The sequence below is a fragment of the Eretmochelys imbricata genome, chromosome 4, assembly GCF_965152235.1.
Source record: "Eretmochelys imbricata isolate rEreImb1 chromosome 4, rEreImb1.hap1, whole genome shotgun sequence".
In the NCBI taxonomy this organism is placed as follows: Eukaryota; Metazoa; Chordata; order Testudines; family Cheloniidae; genus Eretmochelys; species Eretmochelys imbricata.
In genome coordinates, this window is record NC_135575.1 from 143,762,444 (window position 1) to 143,774,973 (window position 12,530).

Genomic DNA, 12,530 nt, shown 5'->3' on the forward strand with positions numbered 1-12,530 from the left:
AGTTGCAATTGCAACTACACTTGCATTGATCCTGATCTATTCATGGACAATTGGCTCACAGAAAAAGAGGCAAAGGGATTGTGCCTGTCCATCTTGAGTTCTTGACTGTTTGTTGTATTTGAAGATCTTTTAACACTTTTTGCAAGGATTGGGTGTATACTGGCTGAATTCCTGGCTGGGTATCTACACTCCATCTCCATAAATTCCTCCTGTAGGTACAGCTGGCTGTGGTGTTCTGCAACTTCCTGCCCTAAACTAACTTTTATTATCATTGTGTTGTTGATGGCTGTTAAATGGCACTGAGTTCCGCCCTGGAGATGGTTGCATTTCAGTGCTAGGTAAGGTGATCCCTCTGTGTGTGTGTATTAAATGGCAGAGATAAAGCTAAGGAAAAACACCCTGAGGTAAGTAAATCCAAGTTAACCACTTTGAGCCAGCTGGTGTTTGTCTTCTGACAGCTCTTGGAGGAAGCCCCAAGAGACTGGAGAGACGCCACCATCCATTTAACCTCTAGTCCAATCTTGCTAAGGGTAACATCTGCCTCTTGGTGAAACAAGCCTTCTCAGGGGACCTGCATATTCTGGTCCATTCCACATTCTCTGATGATGAGGCTGTGGCGACACTGTGGTGATGGGCACAGTATCAGCATAGATTAGATTAGTGTAGACAGACCCTCCTCACAATCAGCCCATAGTTTGGCAGGCTGTGATACTCCAGTGCTCAGTAAACTTTATCTTCCCTTTTCCTGGGTGTTTCTCTTTTCTTTTCTTTTCTTTTTTTTTTTTTTTGGAGAAAATGGGCACTAGAAATTAAAAATGGTTCCCGATTTTCTCATGGGCCTCTTTCAGTCCCTTACTCCCTCTGGGAGTCTGTCGTCCAGCAGCACCAGGATGACAATCGTAATCTCTCTTTCCTCCCCGCTCCCCTTGTCTGTTTAGGCCCCAGTCCTGCAATAAGCTGCCTGCAGGCACAGGGGTTGTCCATGCACATCCCCCTGCAGGATTGGCGCAGGGACCGTCTCTCACCCTGACCTTGGCTGGGGCCTCGAGCTTCTACGCTAATGCAAATACGAATCAGTATAAATCTGACAAGACTTCGGGAGCGTTCCACCATTCCCCTCCAGGATCTGCCATATACAGAATCCTCCCGTTTATCCGAAACCCTGTTATCCAAACTTCTGCATTCTCCCGCTGCCTTCCTTGTCCCCCAGCATGAGATACCTGCCCTTTGCAGCTTGGAACAGTTCTGGAAGATTGAGAGAGATCTCCTGGCTCACTCTGGTCAGGGTACAGACCGAGATCACATCACTACCTCCTCCAGCTCTGGCTGAATCCTGAACATCGCCTGGGATGTGAGACTAGGGGCTTGCTGCTATAGACACATCAGTGTAGACACCACCTATGCCGCTGCAGGAGCTGGGTCTCCTGTCGGGGTAGCTAGTCCACCTCCCAGAGAGGCAGTGGCTAGGTCAGTGGAAGAATTCTTCCATCAACCTAGTGCTGTCTACACGGGGACTTAGGTCGGCTTAACAATGCCACTCGGGGGGGGGGGGGGGTGTGCATTTTTCACACCCCTGCCCGACATAGTTAAACCAACCTAGTTTTTTTGTTTAGACCAGGCCTGTAATACACACCTCCCTCTACATGTCCTTTTCTCCCCCCAACCCCCCCCGGCAAATTATTTCTTCTCTTTCCCCTTTTGCCTACTCAGCCAGGATTTCACATTTTGCCACGCTGCTGTGAGCCTGTGGCCAGGAAGAGGCAGCTAAAAGCAATGCCCTGAACAGCCCGATGCTGGTACGGGTTTGCGAGGCTCGGTGTGGCCCATCAGACCGTGCGCTGGGCCCGAGTTTTTCAGCAGTGACGCTGCAAGCACTAGAGACAGACGCTTCATTTTCTCCCTTTGCTGTTCTTTTCTCTTCCCTTTGGCATGCATTTGCCTTGTTTTTTCTCCTTAGGATCAGACTTTAACAAAAGCAGCAACAATGACAGCTCCAGCTGCTCTCAGCTAACTCCTTCTCTAGTCCCCAAAAGCCCAGTTATCTCATCTTTGATACCCTCTAACACACTGTCAGACAAGGGGCTTTTTCCTTCTCAAAACTCTCTCCAGCTAAAGGGCAAGGGAACAAGGGATGTTACCAAGGCTTCCATTGTAACACTTTCCATTGCAAACGCTCTGACTTTCTTCTTTTCTGTATCTTTAATAGAAGTTAAAAGGATTTTTGCTAATGTGTCTCCCATGGTCCTAAGCGGGCTGAGGTCTGTGTATCAAACCCCAAACCTTGTTTAACACTGGACAGTGATTGGGTGATGTTAACACCTCTGATGCCTTCTAAATCAATACCGCACACCCGTTGGGACAGTTGGGCCAGATGGGGAAAGAGCATTTGCTGCTGACAATAGCCCTAAAGAGCATCCTGAATTAGGCATCTGTCATGGATCCCGGTCTCTGTGATCTGCTGCAGGAAGCAATTTTCACTGCATTTTCTTTAAACTGGCAGCTGATTAATCATCAATTGGCTTTCTCCCCTCTGCCTCTTCCCCCCCCCCCTTTATATTAATACCCTGTGCACCCGGCCATCCTAACCATGTCATAGCAGGGCCCAATCCCACACAGAGCCGTTCTAGGCTCTGACCCCCATTTGGCAGAGAACCTCCTGCTTTCAGTTGTGGGAAGAGGATGCTCAGTATCCCAGGCCAAGTCAAGATCACCCCTTTACAGCCAAAGGATGCAAGACCAGTGTCACCAGCCCCAATTTACAGGTAGGGAAACTGAGGCACAAAGGACTGCTGTGGCTCACAGAAGGCAGCCCTGTGAGTCAATGCAGTAGTTGGGGACAGAACCCAGGAGTCCTGTCTCCATCTCGTGGCATAATGTGCTTCCAGCCACCCCCAAAAATTAAACCCAAGCCTCTCTCAAACTGCGAATCAGTGTTAAGACTCTTACAGAATAAGGTTATTAGTAACGTGGGTGAGGAATTCTCTTTTTAATCTAACCAGCTCCATTCTCTCTGCATGTCTGTCCTAAAGTTTTCCAGCACTCCAACCATCTCACCAGTCCTTTCTGACCCGGGTGATTCAGCATTAGCACCGTGGCATGTTAAAGGTGTGGGGGGGGGGGGCAGGGTTAGCTTCCTCCATGGCAGTAAACCCCCCCTGTTACTCCAGACTCCCCAGTGGCATTTCACAACCCAAGGCTCTCTGTAGGATTAAGAGATGAACTGGAGAGGAGTGGGAGAAGCAGGGGTGCAGGGTGGATACCCGTTGCCACACACCCACCAAAGATGAATTCAGAGCAGAGAAATAAGGCTAAGGGAAAGGCAGGCTAGTCATGTGGTTAAGCTGGCTAGCACCCAGGAGACCTGGCTTCTACTCTCGGCTCTGCCACAGACACTTTGTGTGACCTTGGGCACATCACTTACTCTCTGTTCAATGGAGATTGTGATCCTTCCTTTGTCTGTTAGATCAGTGGCTCTTGACCACTGTACCCCTTTCAGGAGGCTGATTTAACTTGTGTACCCCAAATTTCACCTCACTTAAAAACGACTTGCTTACAAAATCAGACATAAAAATACCAAAGTGTCACAGCCACACCGTTACTGAAAAATTGCTCACTCATTTTTACCATATGTTATAAAATAAATCTCTTGGAATATAAATCTTGTACTTACAGGTCAGCGTATCGTATATAGAGCAGGATAAACGAGTCGTTGTCTGTATGAAATTTTAGTTTGTTCTGACCGCGCTAGTGCTCTTCATGTGGCCTGTTGTAAAACTAGGCAAATCTCTAGAGGAGTTCCTGTCCCCCCCCGGAAGACCCCCACGTAACCCCAGGGGTACACGCACACCCTGGTTGAGAACCACTGTGTTAGATGGGGAGATCTGAGGGCAGGGCCGGTTCTCTGGGTGTGCAGCGCTTAGCACGCAGGGCCCTGATCCGATTGGGGCTGCCAGTAGAATTCAGCCTGAGGCTACACTGTTCCCCGACCCCACCAGCTCCTTCCTGGTTAGTGAGGATTGCCCCTTTAGAGAGGCCCTGGCTTGCCTCCCATGTGGTTTTCCAGCAGGAGCGGCCAATGGGGCCCAGAGGGATTCAAGAGCCTGAAGCTAAAGGAAACCCTGTTTAAGAAGCAGATTCCTCTGCAATGCCTGTGTTCCCCCACCCAGAGGGGCAGAAGGCCTGCACCTGCCCTCTGACCCCTCCAGGTGCCTTCCTAAAGGAGGGCCAGATTATCACCCAATCTGGCCTGCAAAGGGCAGCCTAGGGAGAGACGCCATTGTCCTGGGCCCTGCTCTGCAAACTGCTCTCCCCCACTGGCTTCGCTGCAGCCGAATAAGCAGCAGGGGACACTGGCGGGGTTGTGCATGCAGGAACGTGGGGTGCTTGGAGGTGCGGAGACCTGCTGGTGTGTGGGCTCCCATCCTGGGGGGAAAGGGAGCTGTAGGGGCTCGGCACGCCTCAGGATCAGGCCCTGGAAAGAGGCCACCCTACTTTGCCGGCGGAGCAGAGATGGGCAGCGACAGCTGGACGTGCACGGCCGCCCGCCCAGGGCAGGCGCTGGGGGCGAGTGGAGGGCGCTGGGAGGCCATTGGCGCTGCTGCCCCCTCGCTAGGGCCGGTCACAGCCACACATTCGCCCAGGAGCCCGCAGCCTAAGCCCAGCTTATGAGCTCGGCAGGGGCCACGTGAGAACTGCCTGGACCCTCCAGGAGCACGTCTGCTGGGCTGCAGGCAGCTTTCCACGCCGAGACAGCAGGGGGTGCTCACCCCGGACACGCCCACTGCGAGCTGGGCAGGTACAGGCAGCCAGTTGTGTGTCCCGCGCTGTGTCTGTGCGATGCTCCTCTGAGCAGGGCGAGCACTTCCTCGCTGGGGGGGCATGTCTCTGTTGCGCGCTGCCTCTGCTCTCGACAAACATCCCCTGCCTGCTGACGCCTTCCTCACCTGCGGAGGCTTCTGAACCGCAAAGAGGCCGCTGGTTTCCTGAGCTGGCACAGGGTGGTGTCCTCAGGGAGGGCTCCGCTCTCCCCAAGGGGACTGACACAGCTGGTGCTGCTTATCGCTACTTCCTCCCCCAGTGACAAGGCTCCCGCTGCCTGGGGGCAGGGCAGGCCCAGGCCCCTGCAGGGAAGGCTAATCCACAACTTAGGGTGCTCACTGGGGGTGGAAAAAAGCAGGGTTAAATTCCCTGCTCTGCCACAGACCCCCTGTTTGAGCTGAGAAGGTCACTTAGTTGCTCAATGCCTCAGTTTCCCCAACTGTGCAATGGGGATAACAACACTGCCCTGCCTCCCAGGGGTGGTGGTGATGAGCCTAAATATATTAATGATTGTGACAGGCACAGGTACTGAGGTAATAGGGGGTAGATAAGTACCTTAGGTACATACACTTGTTTGTCTCCTTGGCAAAGCTCCCTAAAATATTCTCTCTTGTCTCTGAGCCCATAGGGGGTGTGTAGCAAAGCAATGACTCACCACCACAGCGCCTCCTACTGGTCATCTCAGGAATTAGCTCTCCAGCATATGGAGCGCCTCCTCCTGGCCAGTGTCTCACCTGCTGCTGGCCACCCATGTCCATCCCAGACCCCAGTGCCCTTTACTTTGGGGTGCTGCCCCCTAACAGTGCCCCCACACTCTGGGTCTCCCCTCCCAGGGGAACCCCCAACCCTCTATCCCCACCTTACCCTAGTGTCTACTGCCAGTCATCATCTAGCCCCCACTCACTGGGGCAGGCTGCAGTCTGTAAACCACGCATCACTTGCAGGGGGGGGTTGGACCTGCTGCCTTTCCCTGCAGCCTAGTACCTCTCTGGGGCCTTGCACAGGGCCTGGAGAGTTGCCAGGCTGGAGCTCCCCAGCTCCTCTTGCCTTCCCCTAGCACTTCTCTACCTCTGGTACCCTGCTCCCAGACAGCCAGATCCTTCTCTCTCCACTGCCTGGCTCACAGCCCTTTTATAGGGCCAGCTGTGGGCTGATTGGGGCTTGGCCCCAGCCATGGCTGCTTCCCCATCAGCCTAGGCTTTTCTCTCAGGAGCCAGGTAACGGCCCCGCTACAGGGCGCTACGTCCTGCTCTCTGTGGCGCGATGCCAGGCGTCCTGCCTCCAGCTCTGCGCTAGACAAAGTGTCCAGACAGACCAGGTGTCAGCATGAACCGTTCAGCCTGTTCACACCAGCCCTTGCTGAATCTGTTTGGGAACCCTGGCACTTTTGCCCCATATCCACATCAGCGCTGTCCTGAGACGCGTCAGCTGCAATGCCCTCTGCTCACCTATCCCAGCGTTCTCGGCTCGGCTCCTGGGAGATTTCAGGCAGCCACTCTGGTGCACTGCGGAAGAGTCGCGGGTGGACGAGTTTAACCGTTTCCGCTTGTCTGTGTCTGGGGCTTACTCCGTTCACAATAAACCAGTTTAGACTGAGCTGGTTCTCAACCTGACTGACAGGATCGACGCCAGCCGGCTCTGAGCAGGCCTGTAAACTGTGGCTTGTGGCTGCTCTTTTGTGGGTGGACGCAACATGTGTTACAAGAAGTGTGAGGAGGTGACTAAAGACAAAGCCTTGGACCACAATCCTGCCATCTGCTCCACATAGGCAGACCTTGTGTATATTCAGAGTCCCGCTGGTTAAAACTGAAACAGCTTTTTCACATGATTTAGTTAAACGAGTGCACACCCCTCTGTTCACGCTCTTATTTTTGGTTTTAAAAGTGGCTTATTGCAGTGTAGCTTAAACTGGTTAGGAAACAACTTAAGCCAAATTGCCACAAAGCACTTTGAAACCGGCATAGGAATTCCACGCACAAGTCTGCGCGGCTTTCACTCAATTGTTGTCAAAATACTCCTAGAGCTAAATGGTTGCAAGTTTGGGCAGACAATTGCTTAGAGCCCCTAAACAGTTTCACTGTGACGGTTTTTTGGTGTTTTGTTTAGTTTTTTTGTGCACCAGCTCAGTGTTTGGGTTGCAGGAGGCACAGGGGAATGGTTACGTGTTTATATTAAAAATTTCATCCATTGCAACTTAATCCTTTTTAAAAAACTCAGGAAATCCTTCTAGTGGTTTTCGGTTTTGTAAAAGCTGATTTGAATAAACAAAAACTCCACTTCCACCAGCTCTGAAAGGCCTTTGTTATGCCTTACACCAACCAGCTGCCTTTCCTGGAAATCAGCCCTTTTACATTGGGCTGGGGCTCCTGCTGGGAAGCACAGTAAAATGGCAGCTGTTACAGAAAGAAACCCCCAGTGCCACTGGCAATTGTGGCGAGAAACAGACAGGTGTTCTAAAAAGAAAAACTTTTGAAAAATAACTTTTCATCGTGTGTATCGGCACTGCTCTCTGCGGGATGGATCAGCTGTGTTTCATAGATCCTATACTGCTAGTAGCTAATGGAGATTCTCTTTTAGCTCCAGCAGTAATGCAGGATCTGAGTTCTATTTTTGCTCTTTCTAGGAAGTTCCAGGGTGCAGCACCACCATGAGTGCCTAGGATCTGTTGCAGTATCTTAGACTTGGTCGACATTTACAAAACTTGCTACGTGGCTGCATCAGTCAGGGGTGTGCTTTTTTTGCCCCCGTCCACCATGGCTAAAGCAACAAATCCTGTAGTGTAGACACAGTTATAGCAACAAAAGCTTCTTTTGTGGGTAGAGTTTACTCCATGCAGGGAACTGGTTTAAGATATACTGGCAAAAGAACTAGTATATCCCTACTATGTCTCTAGTATAGATCTATGAAGGCAAACAGTGTAGACATGGCCTTACTTAGTAAATATCTAACTGCCTACAGTTTGATAACTAGTCCTGCAGTTTTCCTTTAAAAGAGCTTGAATGAATCAGTTAAAAGGAAAGAGACCTGGCCTCTTGGTTTGCCAATCACACATTCACCAGACAAAACAGCCCCATTGCATTTGCCTCTGCTTAGCCCAGGAGCTCCGCCCAGTCCTGCCATCTGCCACTGTGATATCTAGGCCCACACACGCACACACTTCCCCTCTGCCTATTTCAAAGAAGCCCAAGGCTGCTTGAAATTCTCATCAGGGAGCCAGTGTGCGGGAAAGCCTCTGACCACGCTCCCTGCAGTGCAACAACCTTGCCACAGTGCCACAAAATGAGGACACATCAGTGTCCCCTAGGGTGACTAGATAGCCCAATTTTATAGGGACAGTCCCGATTTTGGGGGGCTTTGTTTTATATAGGTGCCTATTACCCCCTACACTTTGTCCCAATTTTTCACTATTGCTGTCTGGTCACTCTAGTGTCCCCCCAACACACACTCGCACTCAAACAACAGACTGAAAGCAACAGAGTCTTTCCAAATCTGGGGGCTGTTTTCAGTGTGATGTGCCCAGCTCCAAGGACAGTGGCAGCTGACACATGGCAGACTTTACTTTGGGAGCGTTGCGGGCCTGTATGGCCCATGAAGCAAACAGTGGGAGATCATTCTCCATAGTCTGACCCAACTAAGATAGAAGGGGAGAAATTGTGATGCAATCGGAATACAGACAACGCACTGGGTCCTGGAGCCTGAAATAATGAGGCCTAACTCCCTGGATCCTCCTTATGGAGTCTCCTCTCAGCTTCCTCCTATGTAAAATGGGAACAATAATACATGCCACTTGTCAATATTATTATTTGTGTCCCAGTTGCACCCACAATGTGCTAGGTGCTGTCCATATCTGAAGGGCCCTGCCCACAAGAGCTTGTAACCTTGAGCTACAGGAGAATCATTATTAGCACTCCGTAGTATAGGGCCTATGACTCATGGTTGAGCAGCTCCAGTTCCATCCAGTAGATGGCACTCGGAACACATACACATCACCCAGCTCAAGATTCTGGAGTGAGGTGAGTTAGAGGGATTAATTAGTTAATGTCTGTAGAGTGCTTTGAAGGTGGAAGGTATAATGCTCTGTAAGCGCTACTTATTCAATATCCTACCAGGAGTGTTTCTGCTGGGTGTGATCATGGCATGGGCATTGTAAGAGAAAGTCCAGATAACAGAAGCACAGCATGCATGAGAATCTGCTCTCCTAGGGATGGTCCACAGTAGAAAATTAGATTGACCCGGCTACATTGCTCAGAGGTGTGGTAAATCCACATCCCCGAGGGATGTAGTTAAGACAACCTAACCCCCAGTGTAGACAGCCCTAAAATTCTTCCTTCGACCTAGCTACCGCTCGCAGGGAGGTGGATTAGCTGCGGTGACGTAGAACCCCTCCTGTTTGAGTGGGTCGTGTCTACACTGAAGCACTACAACAGCGCTGTGCCGTGCCCCGTTTCAAGTGAAGACAAGCCCCTCGTCTGCCTGGGAACTGGAAAGTGAAACTGACTACAAACAAAAGTGAAGCTGACCAGTCTAGCTAGCAAAGAGCACACAGCAAACAAATGGCCCCTGTGCTTTTTAAAGGAATGGGGATTTTTCCAGTGATGGGAGTTGCATCAATGCAAGATAGTCTCTGTAACTAGAGCAAGGACAGCTGTTGGCAAGGAACCATTCGGCACACTCAGTCACTTTTCCCATGTGTGGATCATCCAGTAACAGATTTAAATGTTCACACACGGTGGAAGCAAAGTGATTCCAGCCTCCTGGGTCACTCGCAAACAATTTACCAGGACTATTGCTCTGAATTGTCGCGATCAATAATGTGCTATTCACGCGGCCCACCTAAGTCACCTGGCATTGTTTCCACTCTCTGGGTGGATGACCCCCAAACCTACAAGGAGTCTTCAAACTGGCTGCCTGAAGACTTCCCATGTGAACACTCATGAGAATACAGGTTTGCACAAGCATTCATGGGCCAAATGCATTTGCACAAGTATCCGCCGCACCTTCCCTGTCCTTGAAACAAATGTTTGCTTGTGCCAACGTTCCTGGAAAGTGAATGACAGGGGATCACAATTTATTACTTCACGGCTACTTTTTACAGTACGTGTTCAACTCTGCAAACAAGGAAAGTTACTATGAGAATTAAATACAGGATTTTTACCCTGAGTCTCAGCCACTGTCCTGCTGAGTGAACTTGGGCAAGTCATTTCACCACCGTGTGCCTCAGTTTCCCCATCTGTGAAATGGAGATAATGCTACTGACCTGCTTTGTGAAGTGCTTTGATACCTGCTGATGACACATGGTCTACAAGAGAGAAGTGTTCTTGTTATTATCAGTGGGTATGCTGTTCAGCATGGCTGTGTTCGTAAAGTGGGTCACTGTCTGTCTGTCTTTCTCTCCGTCTCTCCATCTCAGGACCCATTTGCCCAGGTGTCCGTTAGCGCTCTGGCATGGAGGGCAACCAGCAGGTGGGCTGAGGGAGCTTCAGCCAAGTGGCCATGTTGGTTCTGTTAAGATACACATGCTCAGAGTGGAGAGGATGTGGGTTTGATCTGAAAGATCCACCCACAGCAAGTGCCTGGCGATCCATTAGCCCAGCGCAGAGGAAGACACAGTTGGGCTGGCCCTGCCGGGATTTCAATCCATGTGGGTTTCTTACCTGGCAGTTTGATGGCTGAGCCACCCCGTTTGGGAATGCGGAGGGACGAACCTTGCCCTAGTCTCTCCAGACAGGTGCTGGGCTGGAAGGCAGAAAATATTCCCAGGGCCCCATTGCCATTAATTAAACTAATTGTTATGGCAGCTCTCCCAGCGCAGCCATTAAAGTGAGACCAGCTCCCTCTGGACTGAGCCCCCTCCCTTCCCACTCTCCTGGTCTGCATTCCCGCGAGGAGGGCAAGGGAGGGTTCTGCCCTGACCCCATGGCCAGTGCAGTCAGGGAAGGGATCTGGACGCTGGGAGGGAGCAGGTGGGAAGCTCAGGGTTGCTGCGTGGGGATCCACCCCACACCCTCGGGGGCCCACTCTGCCCCTAGCCCCATTTCAGTGTGGGCTGGGCGACTGCTTCAAAAAATAACCTCAAACCCTATCCAGGGCTTGTTGGCTGATCCTGGTTCGTGGCCCAGCAAGTGTCTGAGCTTGGCTGCAAGCTGCTTCCTGTTGGCTGAGAGAGCTCTGTGGGGCTGAGAACTGGAGGCCTCCCAGGCATGTCTCCCCCGTATCTCTGCCTTGCATGGGGCACGGCCCAGTCTCCCCCTCCTCCCACTGGAGCTCCTCCATCCAGTCCTTTCTCAGCTGCCCAGCCGAGTTCTGGACACACACAGAGCCTCTCCCCTATGCACACCCTGGAGCTGACCTGGTGCAGGGGTGCAGGCCTTTCCGGAGGCCCCTGGCTTTGCTCGAATCAATCCTGCTCGCACCCATCCCCAGCTGAGTTAACTATAAATCAGTCCTTTGATCTAGGTCCTCATCTGGCCCCCAGTCAGTGCCACAGTATCTGAGCACGTCGCAGGCGTTAGTGCATTTATCCCCACGTGCCTCCGGGAGGCAGGGCCATGCTGTCCGCCCTGATTTACAGATGGGGGACTGTGGCCCAGAGAGGTTACATGATTTGCCCCAGGTCACACAGGGTGTCTGGGGCAGAACTAGGACCTGAGCCTTGCTCTCGCCAGCCACGGGCTAGCACCCAAATTGCTGGACCGGCCTCGCTCCCTGACCGGGCCGGGTCTGAGTTCTTTGGACGTGAACATCACAAAGTGAGACACCGCCATGGAGCGGCCCATCCCCTGGGAGCAGCCGGATGGGCAGCAGCCTGGCAGCAACTGCTCTCCAGGAGCACATCCCGGGGACCCCAGGAGGGGAAGGCCCCCTGGTTTTGTGGTTGTTTATGGACACCAGGGAGCGGACCGGACCGAGACCTCCCCCATCTCAGCTCCTGGGGGTGGCGGAATGGCGCCTGGACCAGGGCAGCTTTCGGTCCCTCCCGAGCAGCACCGGAAGTGGAAGCGGTGGCCTCCGGGCGAAGGCGCCTTCTCTCATCCCATCCCCCCATCAAGCTTTTGTTTATTAAACTGGAAGTAATTAAACCCCTCGCCAGCAGAATGAGAATGCAGCCAGCTGGCTCCAGCGAGTTTTAAGGACCCTGGGAGGCCTTAGCCCTGGCACGGCAGCCCTGTTGGATGGGGCCAGGCAGCGTGCCGGGGACAGAGCTCTGTTTGCTTGGCTCTGAGTTTTGACCATGGAAGGCCCCCGCCATCCCAAGTCACCTTTGGTGGCCAGTGCTGCTTGGGAATGCAGCGGAGGCTTCTTGCACTGGAAAGTATGGTGCAAAGCCTTCTGGTGCTTTCTGCTCTCGCTTCTCTGGGCCAGATCCTCCAAGCGGCGTCAACTTGACTGGAGCTGCACTCATTGGTGCCAGCTGGGGGTCTGGCCCCCAGGGCTTTCTGGCTGGCTGGACTACAAGAGGGGCCAATCAGGAAGGGCAGATGCAGGGCCAGGGCAGTATAATTCATCACATCCTGCTAAGTGCCCAACGGGTGCCTGGCCTTGCGATAAACGAGGGCCGTGCGCCCCAGTGTCCGAGGGGCTCCCGACCAGTAGTTAAGTCAGTTCCACTCCGATCTTGCTGCTATCGGGAGTGATGAACCACGTCCCTGCTGCCAGGGAGATGGCCTATGCTGGGGGACTACATTACTTATGTTCCTCCCTCGCCAGGGTTG